Here is a 17,853-nt window from a genome sequence, read left to right as displayed (position 1 = left end):
CGATTGCTTTGAACCTAATACTAACATTGTCAACATCAAATGTTTCCTTCTCATACACAACCATGGTGGAGGTTGTATATTGTAGTAATTACTGGCCAACAACTGTAGTTCATTGATAAATCTCCAAATGGGTTAATTCCATCTGTGGACAAACCCAAACGGAGATTTCTTAGTTTTGACCCAAAGGCATGTAATTTATCAACCTCCATTATGGAGTGTCAGCCGAGTGTCTCACAATACCATCGACTTTTCTATCAATAGCATGCCAACGCAAGTTCTTAGAATTCTCCAAGCTCTTAAACATTCTTATAAATCTTGGAATTATTGGAAAATACCACATCTGCTTGGTAGTCACTCCACTTTTTTCACTTGTTGAGTTTTTAGTAATCTTCTACCTTGACAAACCACACTTAGGACACTTTGTCATGTTTGCATACTCTTTCATATACAAACAACAATCATTAGGACATGCATCAATTTTTCGGTAACTCAGTCCTAAGGCACCTAGTATTTCCTTCTCTTTGTATAAAGAACTTGGTATTTCATTGGTTTTAGGTAGGAGATCACTTATTATGAACAACAATTCAGAGAAGATAGTGTTACTCCAACCATATCTAACCTTTAAGTTGTATAATCTCACAAGGGCTAACAACTTTGTGAATTTCTTACATCCTGGGTATAAGGGTTTCTTTGCGTTATCAAACATAGTATCAAAGGTATTGGATGTATTACAAGATTGGTCATGAGGGGATTGAACCGTATTCATTGTATTAAAAAAGTCATCGTGTTCATAGTTTTGATCCACCATATTTTTCATTCTACTGGTAACATTCTCTGAGTTCAAATTTTCACCATGGCATGATGATACAAATTATACTGAACTATTGAGATATCCTTAAGTAAACGATTTTGTTATTTCAAACATGGACATCTTATTGAATTAGAACCTTTGGCATTAGACAAACAAAATTCAATAAACTTTTCAACTCCTACATCATATTCTCTAGAAATCCTGTTTTCCATCATCCATGATTTGTCCATTGTGTAGTTGTCACAAAATTGAATCTTCTATAATTGCCCTCTAAACAAACTTGGTTACAAAATAGGTGAAGTACTTGGGTTCATATGGAACATTGGGTAAACAAATTGGTACACCTTTTCTACAACTACATATTGCAAATGGATCAAATTAAGTTTATGCAAAACTCAATTTCATTGAAACTGGTGTTTTTTTCCCTTAAATTAGTAGGAGAATTAACGAGGTAAAAATTGCCATATAACTTGCGTAGTTTACTTATAAAAATGGACCCCTGTCTACATTTTATTTGTTTGCTCCTTCTATATTTTTAATATTTTAAACATACCTCTACTTCATGATTGATTATCTTCAAATTTCATCTCTTATGATCGAAACTAGTTTAGTGAAGTGTGAGAAGAGAACATGATGTGTGTGCTATTGCAGATTGAGAATGAGTATGGAACAGAAACCAAGTTATTTAGGGAGGTTGGTCATAACTACATGACTTAAACAGTAAACATGGCTGTTGGACAATAAACAGGAGTTCCATGGTTTATGTGCAAGGAAGAAGATGTCCTTGATCCAGTGGTAGGTAACTCATTCCACTCTCTTTTACTATTTCTTCTTCACATTTCTAAAATGAAATCCACAAAGAGTAAAATAAAATCATAATATTACATTTATAGCTCCACTTCATTTTTTCTGATAGATAAACACATAATCAAATCCACATTCAATTTCACATGCATACAACACAACTAAATCAATCCAAACAAAAAAATCAACAATCTCAACCAAACAATAAACATCATAATCATAATTATCACAATCAGAATAATGATAAAAAGAAAAAACAATAAATGGTGAAAACGTAAAGTTATTCGAAAACTAAGACTTACAGTTTGTAATAATTTGGAAAGAGATGAAATGCAGAGAAAAGGAGGCAGCGACGTTCGAGAAGGAGACGGTGGAGTTCAAAAAAGAGGTTGCAGCATTGGAAGGAAGCGACGACGTTCAAAGGTAGCGGCAACGTTCGAATATAGTAGCGACGCTCAAAGGGTTTCGGTGAGCAAATATGATCGATTGACAGCGTTTAGGGAGAGCAAACAGGGATGTTCAGAGAGAGCAAACAATTTTTGCGTTCCAAGGAAGGAAAGAGTTTTTGCGATTGCAAATGGAAAGGGGGATAATGAGGTTTATCGTGCCTTTTTTTTAAAAAAAAATAACTTTTATTTTAATAAATTTGAATTAAAAAATATTTGAATAATGTTTTAATGGATTTACATTTTATGACAACAAATAAATGTCATGTATAAGTGAAATCTGAAAACACTGTTTTTTTCCCGCAAAAAACGCGTATTTTGACATTTTATAACATTTTTTTCTTCCCTCCTTTCAATTTGGGATAGAATGAACAATCATAATATATCCCTTTTCTAGTAGTACTTGGATTTTTACCATTGGTGGTACCATTTATTACGGACAATTAAATGACTCGTTGGCAAATACCACTTCTTCCAATGACATTTATGGGGTCGACATGTTTGTTGTTATCGAAGGAAAAATTTCTTGTAGTGCGCAACACTACAAGAAAAACTACCTACTATGACAGTTGTTCCATCCCAAATTGAAAGGAGGGAAAAAAATAACTGTCATTAAATGTCAAAGAGCGCGTTTTTGGAGGGAAAAGACGGCGTTTTCGGATTTTCCAAATACATGACAGTTATTTACTGTCATAATATGTAAAGGTATTAAAAAAATTAATTAAATATTTTTTAATTTAAATTTATTAAAATAAAATTAATTTTAAAATAAAAAAAGGAAAGAAAAGGGACCAAAACCCTCATCTCCTCACGCAAAAATCCCTCCATCCCTTTCTTCTTCAAACGCAAAATTCCTCCCTTCCCGTCTCCTCCCTGAACGCCGCCGGCCGCTGCTGCTATCCTTAACTTCTTCGTCTTCCAACGTCACCGGCAGCTGCTACCATTTCGATTTGAACGCCTCATCTCCTCTCCGTCAACGCTGCTGCTACCCTCTGTAAGTCTTAGTTCATCTCCCTTCTCTTGAATCCTCGAAGAATTTTTTTTTTTTGCTTTTTCTTTCATGGCTGCCGGGAATAGTTCATCTCCCTCAAAAGGTATGGGCTTACCGCACCATTTGACGTTGAAATGGGAATTGCACCAAGTTGTACAAGACTTGAATCAATTTTGGCAAAATAGTGAATGAAAACTTTAGAGAGTACTAGGTCTTGATAGTGATGAAGTCTTGAATCAATTTTGGCAAAATCACTATTGGTTGGTGTTGTTTCTCATGATGGAATGTAAGGCCTTTTCTTTTCATTCTCTTCTTATTTCGTGTCTGCGTGTCTAAATTTTCATGATGAAATAAGACTTAATTCTTTGTTATTGCTAAATCAGGAGAGTTTATTTCACTACAAAGAATGGAACTCTGCTTGAACTATCTGAGCTTGAACCTCCAAGGTAAAAAGTCAAGAGGATGAGTCGAAAAAACAAACACTTAGCTTTCAAAGATAATTTTCCCTTTCAACTAGCATTTGAGTGAAGAGAAATCTTATATTTTTTTAACTTTGCTACTGAAAATGAATAACAGATTGGTAGATCACGGCCAGCCCCGTGACGCCAATGTTGCAGCAGTAGCAGATGTTGCTTGTTTCAGAACAAAGATTGTGTATACAATAAGGTTCTTAATTTTTATGTCTATTTATGTGTGTTTCTTTAATTTTCATACCTCTAAATAAAAGCTTCATAATGAACACAAACCTCAACAACATTGTTCTATTTATTGGACAATAATCTATGTTAAACAAACCTCAACTAATGTAGAGCTTGAACTGATCTAAGAAAGGAAAGAAAAGAAGGGCTAATAGTTCATTTTCAAAATGCTATTTATCGAATTAGAAAGATAAACTTTGAGCTCTCACTGTGGCCTCATTCAATCATTTCTCTCCTTGTTCATTATTTAATGAACTTGTATTCTGAATGCTATTGTATTGTGTTGTGATAAGATTTTGGAGAGGAAGCATAATGATCTGTATTTACTTGAATTGATATGGAATACACGAGTTGTAAACTATAAAGAGCTCGAAATTTTCCGTGAAGAGCTTGAAAAACAAATGTCAAGTAGCTATAATGTTATTTTGATGAAGCTTTGAATGCTCTATGACATATAGTAGATGAAGCTTTGAATGCTCTATGACATCATTATGTTACTAAGGAAGACAAGTCACTACAAGAAATTGGGTCTACTATGACAGTTCATTTATCCAAAAAACAGATTTTTTTTTTCTTTTTCTTGTTTATTTTCTACAATTTTGTATATAACTTTCTTTTTCTTTACTTATGCTTGGAAAATCTTTTTTCCTAAGCTAATTCTGACTCTCCAAATTCCAATTTAAGATATATAAAATAATTTTTTTTTCAGTTTTTAATTAGACTGTTAATAATGGTTCGCATAGGGCATTAAAGAGCATTTTCAGTTGTATGCCTACATATGTTATTTTAAGTTTCATCAGTTGTATCTTTATTACTTCAAAATGGTCAATTGATCACTCTTTCATAAATTCAGTTCTTAAAGTGGCATCATTGATTTGTATCTTGTATAACTTTGTTTATTGTATAACTTTGTTTATTATTCATTTGATGGTAGATGATAGGAGGGATGATCCTTTGGGTCTCCTATCAAATTAATGGACCTACGAGAGGCTTGGTTTATGAAGTTACTGTTGATTATTCGTAACTATGTTTCCTACGCAATGGTTCATCATGAAGTGCTAAGAATTCAAGAAAACAAAGTGGAGTCGTTGACTTGGGAGGATTGGGAAGTTTTTAAAGGATTACCAGGTATAAAGTTTTTGTTCAATAATTAAAACTTTTTTTCACAAATATCTATCAAAATTATAGAGCAACCTGCTTAATTAAGAAATAGGAAATGACTTTGTTGATGAGTATTACTGATATACTTCCTGTATATGAACCTTTGCTTGTGTGCTTTCTGAATAGTTGCAATCAAGTACAATTAAATTTGTTGTTATTGGCTTCTGTTGATGAAACAAGTAAGCAAAATAACTTATTGCCAAGCTTTAATTTCTAGAAAGGGAAGAATAACTCTCATAATAAATAGATGATTGTTTAGCCGGCAAAAGTATTTCAACTACGTACGCTCCAATTTTCCTTCTTCTTTCTTTCATCTCTCGCACTGTAAGCTTTCCTTCTTCCATTTCTTCTCTTCAAATTTTCTTTCAATCTTTGACACTGAACCACAGATTCCACAGTTTTCTTCATTACCATGGATGCAGTGCTGTGATCTGCAATCCTAAGGATCCGTGATCTCTCACATTTCCACTCTCTCTCCATTTCTTCTTGCTTTATTTGTGTAGATGCTGAACCTACGTACCAGTCCGTCAGAGCAACAACACACGAAACCGTGATTGATGTAATATCCTTTCCCTCTCTTTTCGCCTTTTTTTTTTTTTAAATTCCTCAATGTTCCAGCGTTGTTTTTTTTTATGCTCCTGTGATTGTTATGAGTTTGATTTTCGTTTCTGTTGGAAGGATTTCGATATTCGATATGATTCTTAAATCTCTCTATCTCTGTGTTTGGTTGTTTCCTGATGCGTTACGTTGGGAATATAAGTTTTTCTGAGGATTTAGTCTTCGAATAACGGTTTTCTGCTTCATTATTCGGAGTTCAGGATGTTTGTGGTTACTGTATAGTGTATGTGCCTTTTTGTGTAAATGCATTATCGTTTTCGCGAGTAATCTCTTGTGCTGAAACTTCTGTATGCATTTGTTTTACTTTTTTCCTCGAGCGTTTCGCTCTTGCACATTTGTGAGATTTCGATTAGCTTTTCGATGTTTTTCTTTATATAGATATGTTGAAATTTCCATTTGAAACGAGTTTATGGTTTGAAGATGTTTGAGTTTTTGCCGATGAGCAGTTATATAAGAAGAAACATGCCAAGCGAGCTATGGTTTTCTTTGCTGTCTTTTTCAAGATTCAAATATGTTTTCTTTGAAGTTGGGTTATAAGCCCTCACTTGTACAAGTAAGCAAAATAACTTTCTTCATGGTTGAGCCATTTGGAAATTATCAAGATCAAAGCTTCTTGTTGGTGCTCATTTTCAAAATCATTTTTACGACCCTTTTTAAGTTATTTGTAGCAATTTGAGGTCTTTATTGTAGCTTCTTAGACTATTTTCCCATATTTCTGTTCTTTTCTTCTGCTTTGTTCCTTTGTTAGGTTCTGTTTTCATTGTTTCTTTTTTCTTCTTATCTCTTCCTTCTTCAGATAAAACATGAAAAGTTGATACAGTACGCACTTGCCTTCGTAGTTTTTGCTTGATAATTGAGAAACAACTTCAATTGCCGTAGAAGTTAGGTTATAAGATTCATTTCTCTTCTACTTTCATTGGCGAAGCCTTTTGTTTCTTTTTCTATCTTCTGGCTCTACACATACTTTAGTAGTCCAAGTAGTAATTTTTAATTTATGCTCCAGGTTGAACTCAACCAAGTGATGAGTATATTTATAATTTATTTTGTAGGTTGAACTCAACCAAACGTGCCATTTGTAGTTTCCAAGGTTGCGAGTCGTTTTTTTTAAGTAAGATTAATTGTTATGTAAGTGACGTCTGTGAGTTTGCCAATTTTATTTTGAATTCTTGAATTGTTTACTTATTTTTTAGGAGAATTCTTGAATTCTTGAATTGGTTTTCTAGTAGTTTCTCAGGATAGAAATGGTTTATTTGAGAATTCAAATCATACACTTTAGGTCGGGTATCGACTTTTCAAATAGATTTAGGTTCTTGGGAAATAACTAATGAAAGATTAACATGACTATAACAGCTTCTCTTTTGTAATAGGACTGAAAATTTGGTTTCTAGCTAGTTCTTCCTGCTCCACTGTTGCCAAATGTGGGGATGATGAAGAGAAATCAAGTGGTTCCAATGTCGCCACCACCTCCAGTTTCAAGCTAGTTCTTCCTGCTCTCCATTGTTTCTTCTTCTTTGAATGATTTTAACTAGATCTTAAGAAATCTGAGGTAATGAGTAAATGTTTTCGCATTAATTATTATATTTAACTTGTCTTTAAATCTTATGAATGATAGTATACCTTTCTATGTTAATTTGTTTATGGTGTATGGGGTTATAGAGATTATGATGATGAAGGAAAAATTTTCAAAATGGTTGCTTGTTGAAGATATGTCAAGCCATGGAAATAGTATTAACTTTTTAACTTTAAGATAGTCATAATTATTCTTGCAATAAGGAGTGGTATTAAATAAAATATGAGTTGCTAAATTTCAACACCTATTATAGAAAAGAATAATTTATTGCCAAGCTTAGAAGTTACTATTGTTGAAGTGTGTATGTGCTGTGTTGTTGAAATGAATGTGTATTGTGTTGCTGAAGTGAATGTGTTGTATTGTTGAATTAATTTTGTTTTATTTTATTTTCTTACTAGGTTTTGTTTGAATCCATTGGAGCAGCGAAACTATATTTGTGGCAATTCATTGATGTATAGGCATTTTTGTAGGTTTGGTAGGAAAATTTCCGGTTTAAATGTACTTATTTAAATAGCTAGCTTGTTCGTAACAAACCATATATATACCAACACTTAAAGCGATATTATAAAGTGTATGTTTCTTTATATCAAAGCGTTCACTGTTTCTTTCCATACGTGATTGTATTGGTCTGTGTAATGGTAGGGTAACATGAAAAACAAGATTCAATAAAAAAAAATAGTGCAAGCAAAACAGTGACTAAAAACAAAATTAAGACATTTAAATGTAAAAAAAAAATTTGTCATAAAAAAAGTTTTATTGACAGTTAATTAATGTCATGGAAACTGAAATGATGACAGTTAATAAGTGTCATAAAAGATAAATAATGACATTTAATATCTGTCATACAATATTAACAATGATAGTTATTCGCTGTCATAAAATGTAAACAATGACAGTTATCCGATGTCATAAAATATAAACAATGATAGTTATTAACTGTCATCGAAAATAAATAATGACAGTTATAATCTGTCATAAGATATTGAATTCGTGACAGTTATTCTATGTCATGAAAAACCACATTTCGTGACAGTTTTGGGGAACTGTCATAAAATACTTTCTATGACTGCCGCATCAATGACTGCAAAAAACTGTCACGAAAGCTTTTAATGACAGCATTTAACTGTCATCGTAGGTCCTTTTTCTACTAGTGCAAGTAATAACCTAAAGAGTTTATATTAGATGGATAAATTGGGTGTCTTATCCTTGTAACACTATATGCGTACAACCAACTTTGTAATTGTTATAGATGAAGTAATCCAATTCATTCATCCAGAACCATGTGATTGAGTTGGGGTATCCTTTACATTGAGTTTATATAAAATTGAATTGCAAAATAATTAATCTCTCTATGACTTTGTTAATTAATAAAATAGATTAATATGTCATAGGATGATCATATTCAACACGATTTTAATTGTGAATAGTTCTGAACTCTTATCTTATGATGGCTCATTCTTTTATTTTCATAATGAAATTAGTTTGAGTCACTGATTTAATATGTCTTAACCAGTTTGAGGACTTGATGGAATAGGGAGTTAGAAACTTAATTTATCAAGATTGAATTTAGTCCTTACAAATAGACTATTACAGTACAAGAAACACATGTCTCTCCAAATCCAATAGAGACCCATTCAAATATTTTCAGACACATTGTATCAAATCATCAGACACATTGTATCAAGAAATAGAATATTTTCAGACACATTGTATTAAATCATCAGAATTTTTGACACACTCTCAACGTCGGCCAACAGTCATCGAGAGATTGGTATAACTCTCAATGGTGTTAATTAATATAGTCATCAGTTTCTAACACACTTCAGTTGCATAATAAAAGTTGTTGAAAGATAGTTGAAACTCCTGCTAACTATTTTAACGTCGTCGGGAGTTAGTAATGCTAAAATGCTAATAGATTTGGAATATCGTTTATCACGGCTTGTTGAACCAAGAAAACGAAATTCTTCTCCTCCATTTTGTTCTCCAATCGCTTCGTTGTCCTGTTCACCATCGACACTTTTCCTCTTTTGTCGTCCACTATCGCCCCGTCATCCACCGTTGTGCCACTGCTTTCGTCGCCTACTACTATATATGTTGGTTTAAAATTTATGGTAAAATCTCTCTTTTTTCTACTCAATTCTTCTTTTCTTTTTTTTTTTTTTTTTTTTTTTCCTTTTACACTATACCAACGTGAGATAAAATCGTTTGAAGGAGATCGTTGAAGAAGATTTGATATTGGGTTGGTTTGTTATTGTTAAATAAGTTTAATTTTATGAAATTGTTCAATTTGTTTGATTAAATTGGAGACAATCATAAAAGTATGTGGCCCTAAATAATATCTCAAATTTGCCATACTTAATTAAAGTAGTTGAAATGTTTTGAGTAGTGCACAAGTCTTCAATGGAGTCCTTTATGACCAACTTTACATAACCCACTTCTTAATTTGAGATAATATTGATGAAATGAATTTGAAAAACACAAATAGAGATTTATTTATTTCTTTAGACTATTTTTGTGATTGTGATGTTTTTTTTTTTTTTTTTTTTTTTTTGTTGGATAAGCCACTTCTAAACATTATTGGGATTTTATCCACTTTTTGGTTTGGTATTTGTTATAGTTCAAGCCATTCTTCTCTTGTTATTGTTATTTATTTAATTTTCTGGAAATTTCTTAAAAGATTTGTGGGCCCATTGCTGTTATATTTGTTCAGTATTATTCTCGTAAAAGTTGACGTGGCAAAAAGCAATATATGTGAAGAATATTCTGGATTAAAACCATATTATTTGAAGTTATTACGAAAAAGATATTCCTTCAATTAGAAGATATGATTTGATATTATTTGAAGGAGAAGTTTTTGGCATCATCTAAGAATCATCTTGCCATTCATTCACCTAATCTCTATTGACAAAGGATTGTTGGTTTCCTAGTATCTTGGCGTATGCGCGTAGAACTGAAGACGGACGAAAAGACTTCTATGAAGCAAAAAGCCAAGTGCATAAGTATTTTAGACGTGTGGAAATTTATTGTTGTTTAGTTTTAGTGAAGAAAGGTTCTGATGGCCTAATTACGAAGATCAAGTTTTTGTTGCATGAAGAAATAAAAAACCATAATCACGTTATAATAATGCAAATGATTCAGGGAGAGATTCTTAATTACAATACCTTAATTTGTTCATTGATTAGTAACATGATTAAGGTGGAGATTTCTATTTATCTACTTCTTCTTTGATATAGATTAATAATAGATTTACTTGTAGTCAAAGTTATATCAATTAAAGTACTGAGTGAAGAATATGTGTTTTAAACTCTGTATTTATAATCTTAAGATTGTAATTATGATTTATGTATCAAAGAAATAAAGTTTATGATCTCAGGTCAAGTACCTCGAGATGTAGATGTTGTTTCATTGAACTAGGTTAACAATGTCTTATGTTTCGACAGTCTTTACTTATAGTTTTGTCTGCTGTATCTTATGTTGTTAACTGGGAGATCTTCTCAAGCACTCCTGTTGACTACTGTTGACACCAATTGATTTGTTTCATTCTAATTTAGACTATATATATATATATATATATATTCTAATTTAGACTATATATTTAGATTAGAAGATCCACTCAAGTTTTCTTTTTTTTAATTTTCAATACCTTGAGTACGTAATTTGTGAACGCTTAAGCTAGTCACTCTAACTTTACCTTTGAACCACAACTCTTTGTCATATTGAGGTTTATGACAGTTAAGTAGGTATTATTTTGAACTTGAATCACCATAAACAAGTCGTATTGAGTTTTTTTTGGCAAAGTAGGGCTTGTCATTTGAAGAGCATTCCATCGTAAATGGTCTACTTATAAGTCATAAGTTAACCATAGTCATAAACCCTTAGACCCAAGAATCTTTAAATCATCTAAGAAAATTTAGAGGAGTTTAGTGGTTGAGGTTAGTTGGAGAAAAATGGGTTAACATTGATGTTTCAACACTACAAGAAATAACATATACGATGGCTAACGAAAAACGCTATAATAGACTTTTTATAGCGTTTTTCGAAAGTCCTGACAGCCCATGTTATGAAAAGTCTGGGTTTTTTTTAGCGTTTTTCCGAAGCTATAATGTGTGCTATCGTAGAGTTTGAAGGAAGCTTATATAGGTTGTCATAAAAACATTTGATAGCGTTTTTCGTTAGAGCTATAATAAGTTTATATAGCATAAATAATGTGCTATCTTTGAGATATAGTAGCCATTTTTCGGCGTTATAGTATAGTATTTATAGCTATAATTTTTAGCTATAATAGCTTTTTTTCGATGCTATAGTATAGTATTGATAACTATAATTTTCAGTTATAATAGCCTTTTTTCGACGCTATAGTATAGTATTTATAGCTATGATTTTCAGCTATAACATAGGATTTGTAGCTATAATATTAAGTTATAATATAGTATTTTCAGTTGTAATAATGCTATAATAATGTTGTTTAACTTCCATTCTGATTACTATTGTTATATTGATCAAGATTACTATCAAACATATCCTCAAGTTGAAGGGCAAGAGTGGATAGGAAGCATTTTGAAAGATACAAACTTTCCTTCCATTCATAATGTATTAAAATTACCAAATATAGTAGTCATATTCTAAATGTACCAACTACACACATGAACAATCAAAATACACATTAGTAAATAATGTATCAACCATGCACACAAAGTAACTCTCAAAATACAAACAAAGTTCATCATAAGTGTATAAACAAAGTTCGTCGTAAGTGTACAATCTTTAGACCTCTGGTTAAGACGACTCCATTTCATTCACCTACATAAATTTATAAAACATATATTAATTAAACAAGTATAGAAAATCTTTAACAAATGTAGACAAAAAAGATTAGAATTAAACAACATACGAATGATCACTTTATCAGATGGTCATGCAATTATACTTTCCAAAGCTTCTTCAATACATGTCATTTCTGATGTTGCCACATCAACCCATACTCTAATTGCATGTGGACCAATAGGAACATGATGAACCAAAGCAGCTGGATCATTAGAAGACCATCTTCCTTCAGCAACAATCTCTCCCGAGCGATACCAATCTAGTAACTTGCACTTAATTTGACTGTTGTTATTGATACTCTGTCAAAAGACAAATATGAGATACTAGAATAAGAAGATAATGACATCATAAACAATTTTCATCCTATTACAAATAAATTTACCAATGGAGAAGGCATTGGACAAGTTGGAGGAATATTTAGTCGCTTAAGCACACTTGCACTAGCATTTGAAAGTTCCTCACTTGGTTCAGTCTATGATAATCTCATATGAAACTAAAAATATAGTTAACTACTACGAGAAAAAATGGAATCTAAGTTACAAAAAAAAAAAAAAAAGAAATACCTGTTTCTTTAAATAAGATAACATAAGTGCTTTCATTTCTATCATTTCGTCTTTCATTGTTTTCATTTCTACCATTTCTTCCTTCGTCTTCAAATATTCTTTTTCAAGAACCTTATACATGTGATCTTGTTGAGACAAAAGAGATAGTTTTGAACAAGTCACACCAAACCCAAATCCTCTTACATGACCACGATCAGGGCCAAGAACTTTACTCAAAGCATCATCAGCCACGTTTATTGTTGAAACTGTCGTCTCAGCCTCAGTTTGTTGAATGCGCTCCTAGTAATATATAAACACATATCTAACATTATGCTTAGTCAAAATGATGTCCAACAATTCTATCTAACATTATGCTTACACATATCTAACATCTTCATAGCATTTGCCATTATTATCAAATTCTAAGGCAGTAGAATATTACATGTACTCATATATTACTCATAGTCAAAATGGAATATCTAAAAGAAAAAACATGCAACACAAGTTTAAAAAACCAAACAGTTATGTTAAACGAAACCTTAGCTTTAATTCGAATTTTACAAGTTTTATGTTCTTGCAACTTCCCTACAATAGTTGTTCTCTTTTTGGACCAAACATTTAGTTAATTTCATAAACAAAATTTTAAAAAACTATTTCTTTTATTTTTAAAACTTTGCTTATGGTTTTTTGAAATCACACCTACACAAATTAGATAACAAAACAAAATAAATATCAACCAAGAGAAATAATATTTATAAACTCAATTTTCAAAAACTAGATAACCATCAAACTTCAGTTTGAATATGGGAATAAGCTTGGGGACCAATGTCAAGCCTCCTAATCTATTTCTGTTCTCTAACAAATCAAAAACACATTTAAAACTAATTGTTGTAGCCTTAAAAAATAGACAATATTCCCATTCAAACTTCACAATCTAGACACCAAGTTTCCACATTTCATTTAAAATAAAGTAACCATATAAAAAGGAGAAACACAAACATGTTAAGCCATTAAATCACAAAGCAAAAGCCCTCAGAAACATGAAAAAGACAATATCCAACAAAGATACACAGTTGTTCCTAAATATACTGGTTAGTATTGTTATTATTGCTTCTTCATTCAAGTGGTCCTATGAATAGTTCAGTTTCCACATCCATTATCTCTTCATGGTTTGATGATTCTGATCTCAATAATGGAGTTGTTTCTACTGTATGTTTCTTTTTAAAAGTTATTAATCTATCATAGACCGGAATCCACATCAGATAAGCTTTATGGTTAAGAAACGATATGTTTATCATCCTTGTGCAGAAGCAAAACTATATGAATACAAACATCTGTAACAATCTATTCATAGAACTTCTCTTCTATTCATTGGTCAGGTCCATGGATTTGTGCAAGACAATAGAACAGGAGAAAAGGTGGCACTTTTGGTGGGAAAGTGGGATGAGGCAATGTACTACATGTTAGGAGACCCCACCACAAAGCCTAAGGGATACGATCCAATGACAGAAGTTGTATTGCTATGGGAAAGAAACAGATCTGTAACTAAAACAAGATATAACCTCTCTCCTTTTGCCATATCCTTGAATGAACTCACACCAGGTTTGATGGAGATACTGCCTCCAACTGACTTAAGGCTTAGACCAGATCAGTTAAATGGAGTTAGCAAATGCAGAGAAGTTAAGACTTGAACAGTTGCAGAGACAGGTACTTTAATCCATACTATTTGAGAAAAGTTAGTTAGAGCAATGAGTTTTGATATTCGGTCCAAATTATTGCACAAGCTAAGCCTATTAGCACTTAAAAAGTAATTTCAAATATGCACTTTCTTGAATATTTTTCAACCAAAAATCTGATAAGATGGATTGTATTTGTATCTAAATATCTCACAAAAGTTACCATACTCTCTTGGTTAGATGTAATGAAACCACCATTTTCTAGATTCTTAGAACACATGATCAAATATATTGAGATATAGTAGGTGAGCAAACTATAAGACAAACTAAGTTATTTGATGTACTTGGACACTCCCCTTTGTTTATAACCAAGTAGTCTAAGTAAGTAAAGTCCTACTTTGCACCATCCTACATTGTTTTTAGTCTAAGTAATCAAAGTCCTACCTTTTTGTTCCCATGATCTAAGTGGGAATTTTTGCTGTAGGTATTAGCTTAGCTTTCTCTCAAATCGTAGTATTAGCAGCAGTAATAGAAAGTCAAAATATTCAATACTGTATTAATAACTAATCAGAGGAAGAACAAAGCATCATGCACACAGAAATAAATCTCATAAAGCTAAAGATTCCTGCACACAGAAAGACCCAACAACATATATAATCAAGGATAGCAAGATTCAGCAAGGTTACAACGATAATCAAGTCTAAGAACAAGAACATAAATTGCAAAGAAGACATACAAGTGTCTCGGCAACTTGTGAATTCACCGGTTCTCCATCCTTCCTTTTGTGTGCTTTAGTCCATAATACAAACATCCATTTAAGTCATGGAATGATAGGAAAGTATCTCAATACCTTGGCGGGCACACCTTGTTTGATTTGGTTTGTTCGTTCATCAATCTTCCATCTTGAACTCGCACAATGAGGAGAACTTTCTAACTTTTCATTCTCATTTCTAAATAGGCAACAATCTTTAACACATACATGAATTTTTTGGTAACCTAAATTAAATTCCTTAAATAATTTTCTAACTTCATAAATAGATGTTAAAATAACATTGTCCATTGGGAGCATGTCATGCAAAAGCTCCAAAAGGTTAGTGAAGCTTGTATCTGACCAACCATTAAAAGTTTTCAGTTTGTACAATGCTACAACTGCTGACATCTTTGTATACTTCGTACACCCACCATACAATGGCGTATTTGCCTCTTCCACCTTTTGAAAAAAATTGTTTTCCTTCCTTGATGTAGAATTGTCACGAATGATGTCCTCTTCTCCTATATATGTGCTCTCATAGAAGTTTGTTGCTTCACACATAAAACTATCATCGACTTCCTTCTCCATTTCATCTCCTTCACAAACTTCCCCATGATGGTACCAAAAGTTATATGTAGGATCCATTCCCTTAATGACCAAGTGCTTATATATGATTTGAAAATCACAATGCACCATGTTTCTACAATCTTTACATGGGCATAAAAATTTATTGGCATTTGGCTTCCTTTTCTTCACTTCTTGCAGAAAATCTCATGCTCCTTCCATATACTCATTAGTAGCACTATTAAATAAAGTTAATTTAGTTAAATATGCATTCGAGGTTAACTCAATATTAAATGTTAGTTAGTTTCATACCGATTTAAATGTACCCAATCTTTGTTGAACATTTTTGTACCCAATATTATTCTCGTATAGCTGCTTTACTGCAACTGTAAATATATTAATCTCATCAATTATCAATACGTTTGTATTAGATTAATATATGATGATAAATATCAATTTCAGTTTCAATTATCAATGCTTTAGTTTATCTTAGAATATGGTGTTTTCTCCAACAAGTTGTGTAAGAGGAACAAATAAAAACACAAGTTCATGACATGAAAGGTAGCTAGCTGCTATAAAAATGGGAGAAAGAGAGTAGTTGAATTGTAATTTTCCAACGACTAGCAAGCAAAGAGAAGCATCACTTTTTTAACAAGACAATAACTTATCTTGTTCTATATCTTATTATAGTTAAAAAATAAAAGATTTTGGGAACTTATTATCTGTGCACACATGTACTAACTAATAATTTCATATTACCTAGAGAAAAAGAAAAAGGAAATTTTTTAGCAAATTATTCCAAACCTAGTACTAGTATGTTTGACGTAACAGTGCACTTGTGATTTGTAGTTTTGCCCAATGATACATATATTTCAGCCAAATGCTTAGACTCGAGAACATTTTCATGGAAAAGAAGAAACAAAGAACAAAGATTCTTATTTAAGATTTTGATTTTGGTATTTCCTTTGGAAAATCAAAATCTTTATTATTCAGTCCTACAAAATGAACAATATCTTTCGATATGACACCACTTGATAATGCAGACCATTCCACCTTCTAAATAGATTCTGTTCATTTCACTACTACTTCCAACTAACAATGAACTTTTGTATAAATCATGGGAAGATTCTGGCAAGTAAATCCATCAAACTGAATTACCATCTTTTTTAGAAACAATAAGATCGAAAAACCAAAAACAGCCTAAACATAAGTTGTAAAATATTCATAATAAGGAGTACGAAGAATGAAAGACTCCTCCAAAACTGTTTGCACAAGGTAGTACACCAAATACATTTTAATTGCAATGAACATGAGAAAGGGAGATAACCCTCCGTCCTTAGCCTTATCAATAAAGAAAGAGATAACAAAAATGTAAGGGGTGCATCAGTCAACAAATATAGCACCTTTAAATTCAATCAGAATGTTTGAAAAATAGAGTGAAATACTCTCCAGCTCAAGACAGTGGTTATCCCAAAACTATTTCTTAACAATGATAAATACTACCAAGTACGAAATCATTGCAAATCAGACCATCTTCTTCACACACATCTTAAATGCAAACTTACTGATTCCCATTCGACATACCATTTCTGACACTAGTGCTAGAGAATTCAAACCAAACCATAGACCTGTTAAAAATTTCAACCCTATTTGATAACCACATAATTTTTTGAATTTAAAAGATTAATCTTACACTAATTCTACTCGTAAGTTTTGGTTCTATTCATTCAATATTAATATTTTCAAAACACCCAAACTAAAACCCGAAAAAGAATAGATTTTATTTTTAAAATTGGACTAAAAATTGAAGTATTCTTTTTAAAGAAATATGAAAACAAAGAGTATGAAAGATTGCCAATAACTTTCAACACATACATGTCTGAAAGTGAGTATTTCTCTGTTATTACTGATGTATGATGAAATGCCTAGCTCAGTACCAGGGACCAGATCTCCAATAAGTTTTACCAATATTCAAAATCACAACTTCAGAAATATTACGAACATCCAAAAAAATGTAAAATTACCTGTAGATTGATTAGAAGGGGAGTTCCACGAGGTAAAACCCATGATTGTGTTGTTGTTTGTTGAAGAAGAAGAATAAATATTTGAAGACTAAAGGATGGTATATTGGCTGAATCTAAAACCACAAGATTTCTATTCTTAGAAATAGTGAAAATCCCAAAAGTATTATTTAGAGAAATGAATAGATGGAAAAATTACCTTAAACGACCCACATCCTTGATTTGAAAAATGCAAGAATCGGTTTCGGTTGAACGACGAATAGAGTGGCCATTAGGTTTTGACGACAACGACAAACAAGCCGATTACGTTTCAGTGGCGAGTTGAACAATGAATAGGCCGGTTACGTTTCAGTGGCCGATTGAACGACAGAAAAGG

At 32.0% G+C, this 17,853-nt stretch overlaps 2 long non-coding RNA genes across 2 annotated transcripts; one reads left to right on the top strand and one right to left on the bottom strand.

Annotated features, from left to right (window-relative positions):
- The first annotated feature begins 3,066 nt into the window (after window positions 1-3,066).
- On the top strand, window positions 3,067-7,663 carry LOC127143890 (uncharacterized). The gene is made up of 8 exons (XR_007815457.1): window positions 3,067-3,338; window positions 3,436-3,498; window positions 3,629-3,718; window positions 4,685-4,878; window positions 5,038-5,470; window positions 6,579-6,654; window positions 6,897-7,075; window positions 7,498-7,663. It is a non-coding gene; the product is annotated as an uncharacterized LOC127143890 (long non-coding RNA).
- A 5,038-nt stretch (window positions 7,664-12,701) lies between these two features.
- LOC127143888 (uncharacterized) lies at window positions 12,702-17,545 on the bottom strand. The gene is made up of 3 exons (XR_007815455.1): window positions 17,481-17,545; window positions 14,878-15,043; window positions 12,702-12,765 (listed from the first exon to the last, which is right to left on the bottom strand). It is a non-coding gene; the product is annotated as an uncharacterized LOC127143888 (long non-coding RNA).
- Between the last annotated feature and the right edge of the window lie 308 nt (window positions 17,546-17,853).

This window comes from Cucumis melo, chromosome 11, assembly GCF_025177605.1.
Source record: "Cucumis melo cultivar AY chromosome 11, USDA_Cmelo_AY_1.0, whole genome shotgun sequence".
Lineage (NCBI taxonomy): Eukaryota > Viridiplantae > Streptophyta > Magnoliopsida > Cucurbitales > Cucurbitaceae > Cucumis > Cucumis melo.
Note: the sequence above shows the minus strand (reverse complement) of the source record. Positions and strands in the feature narration are given on the sequence as shown.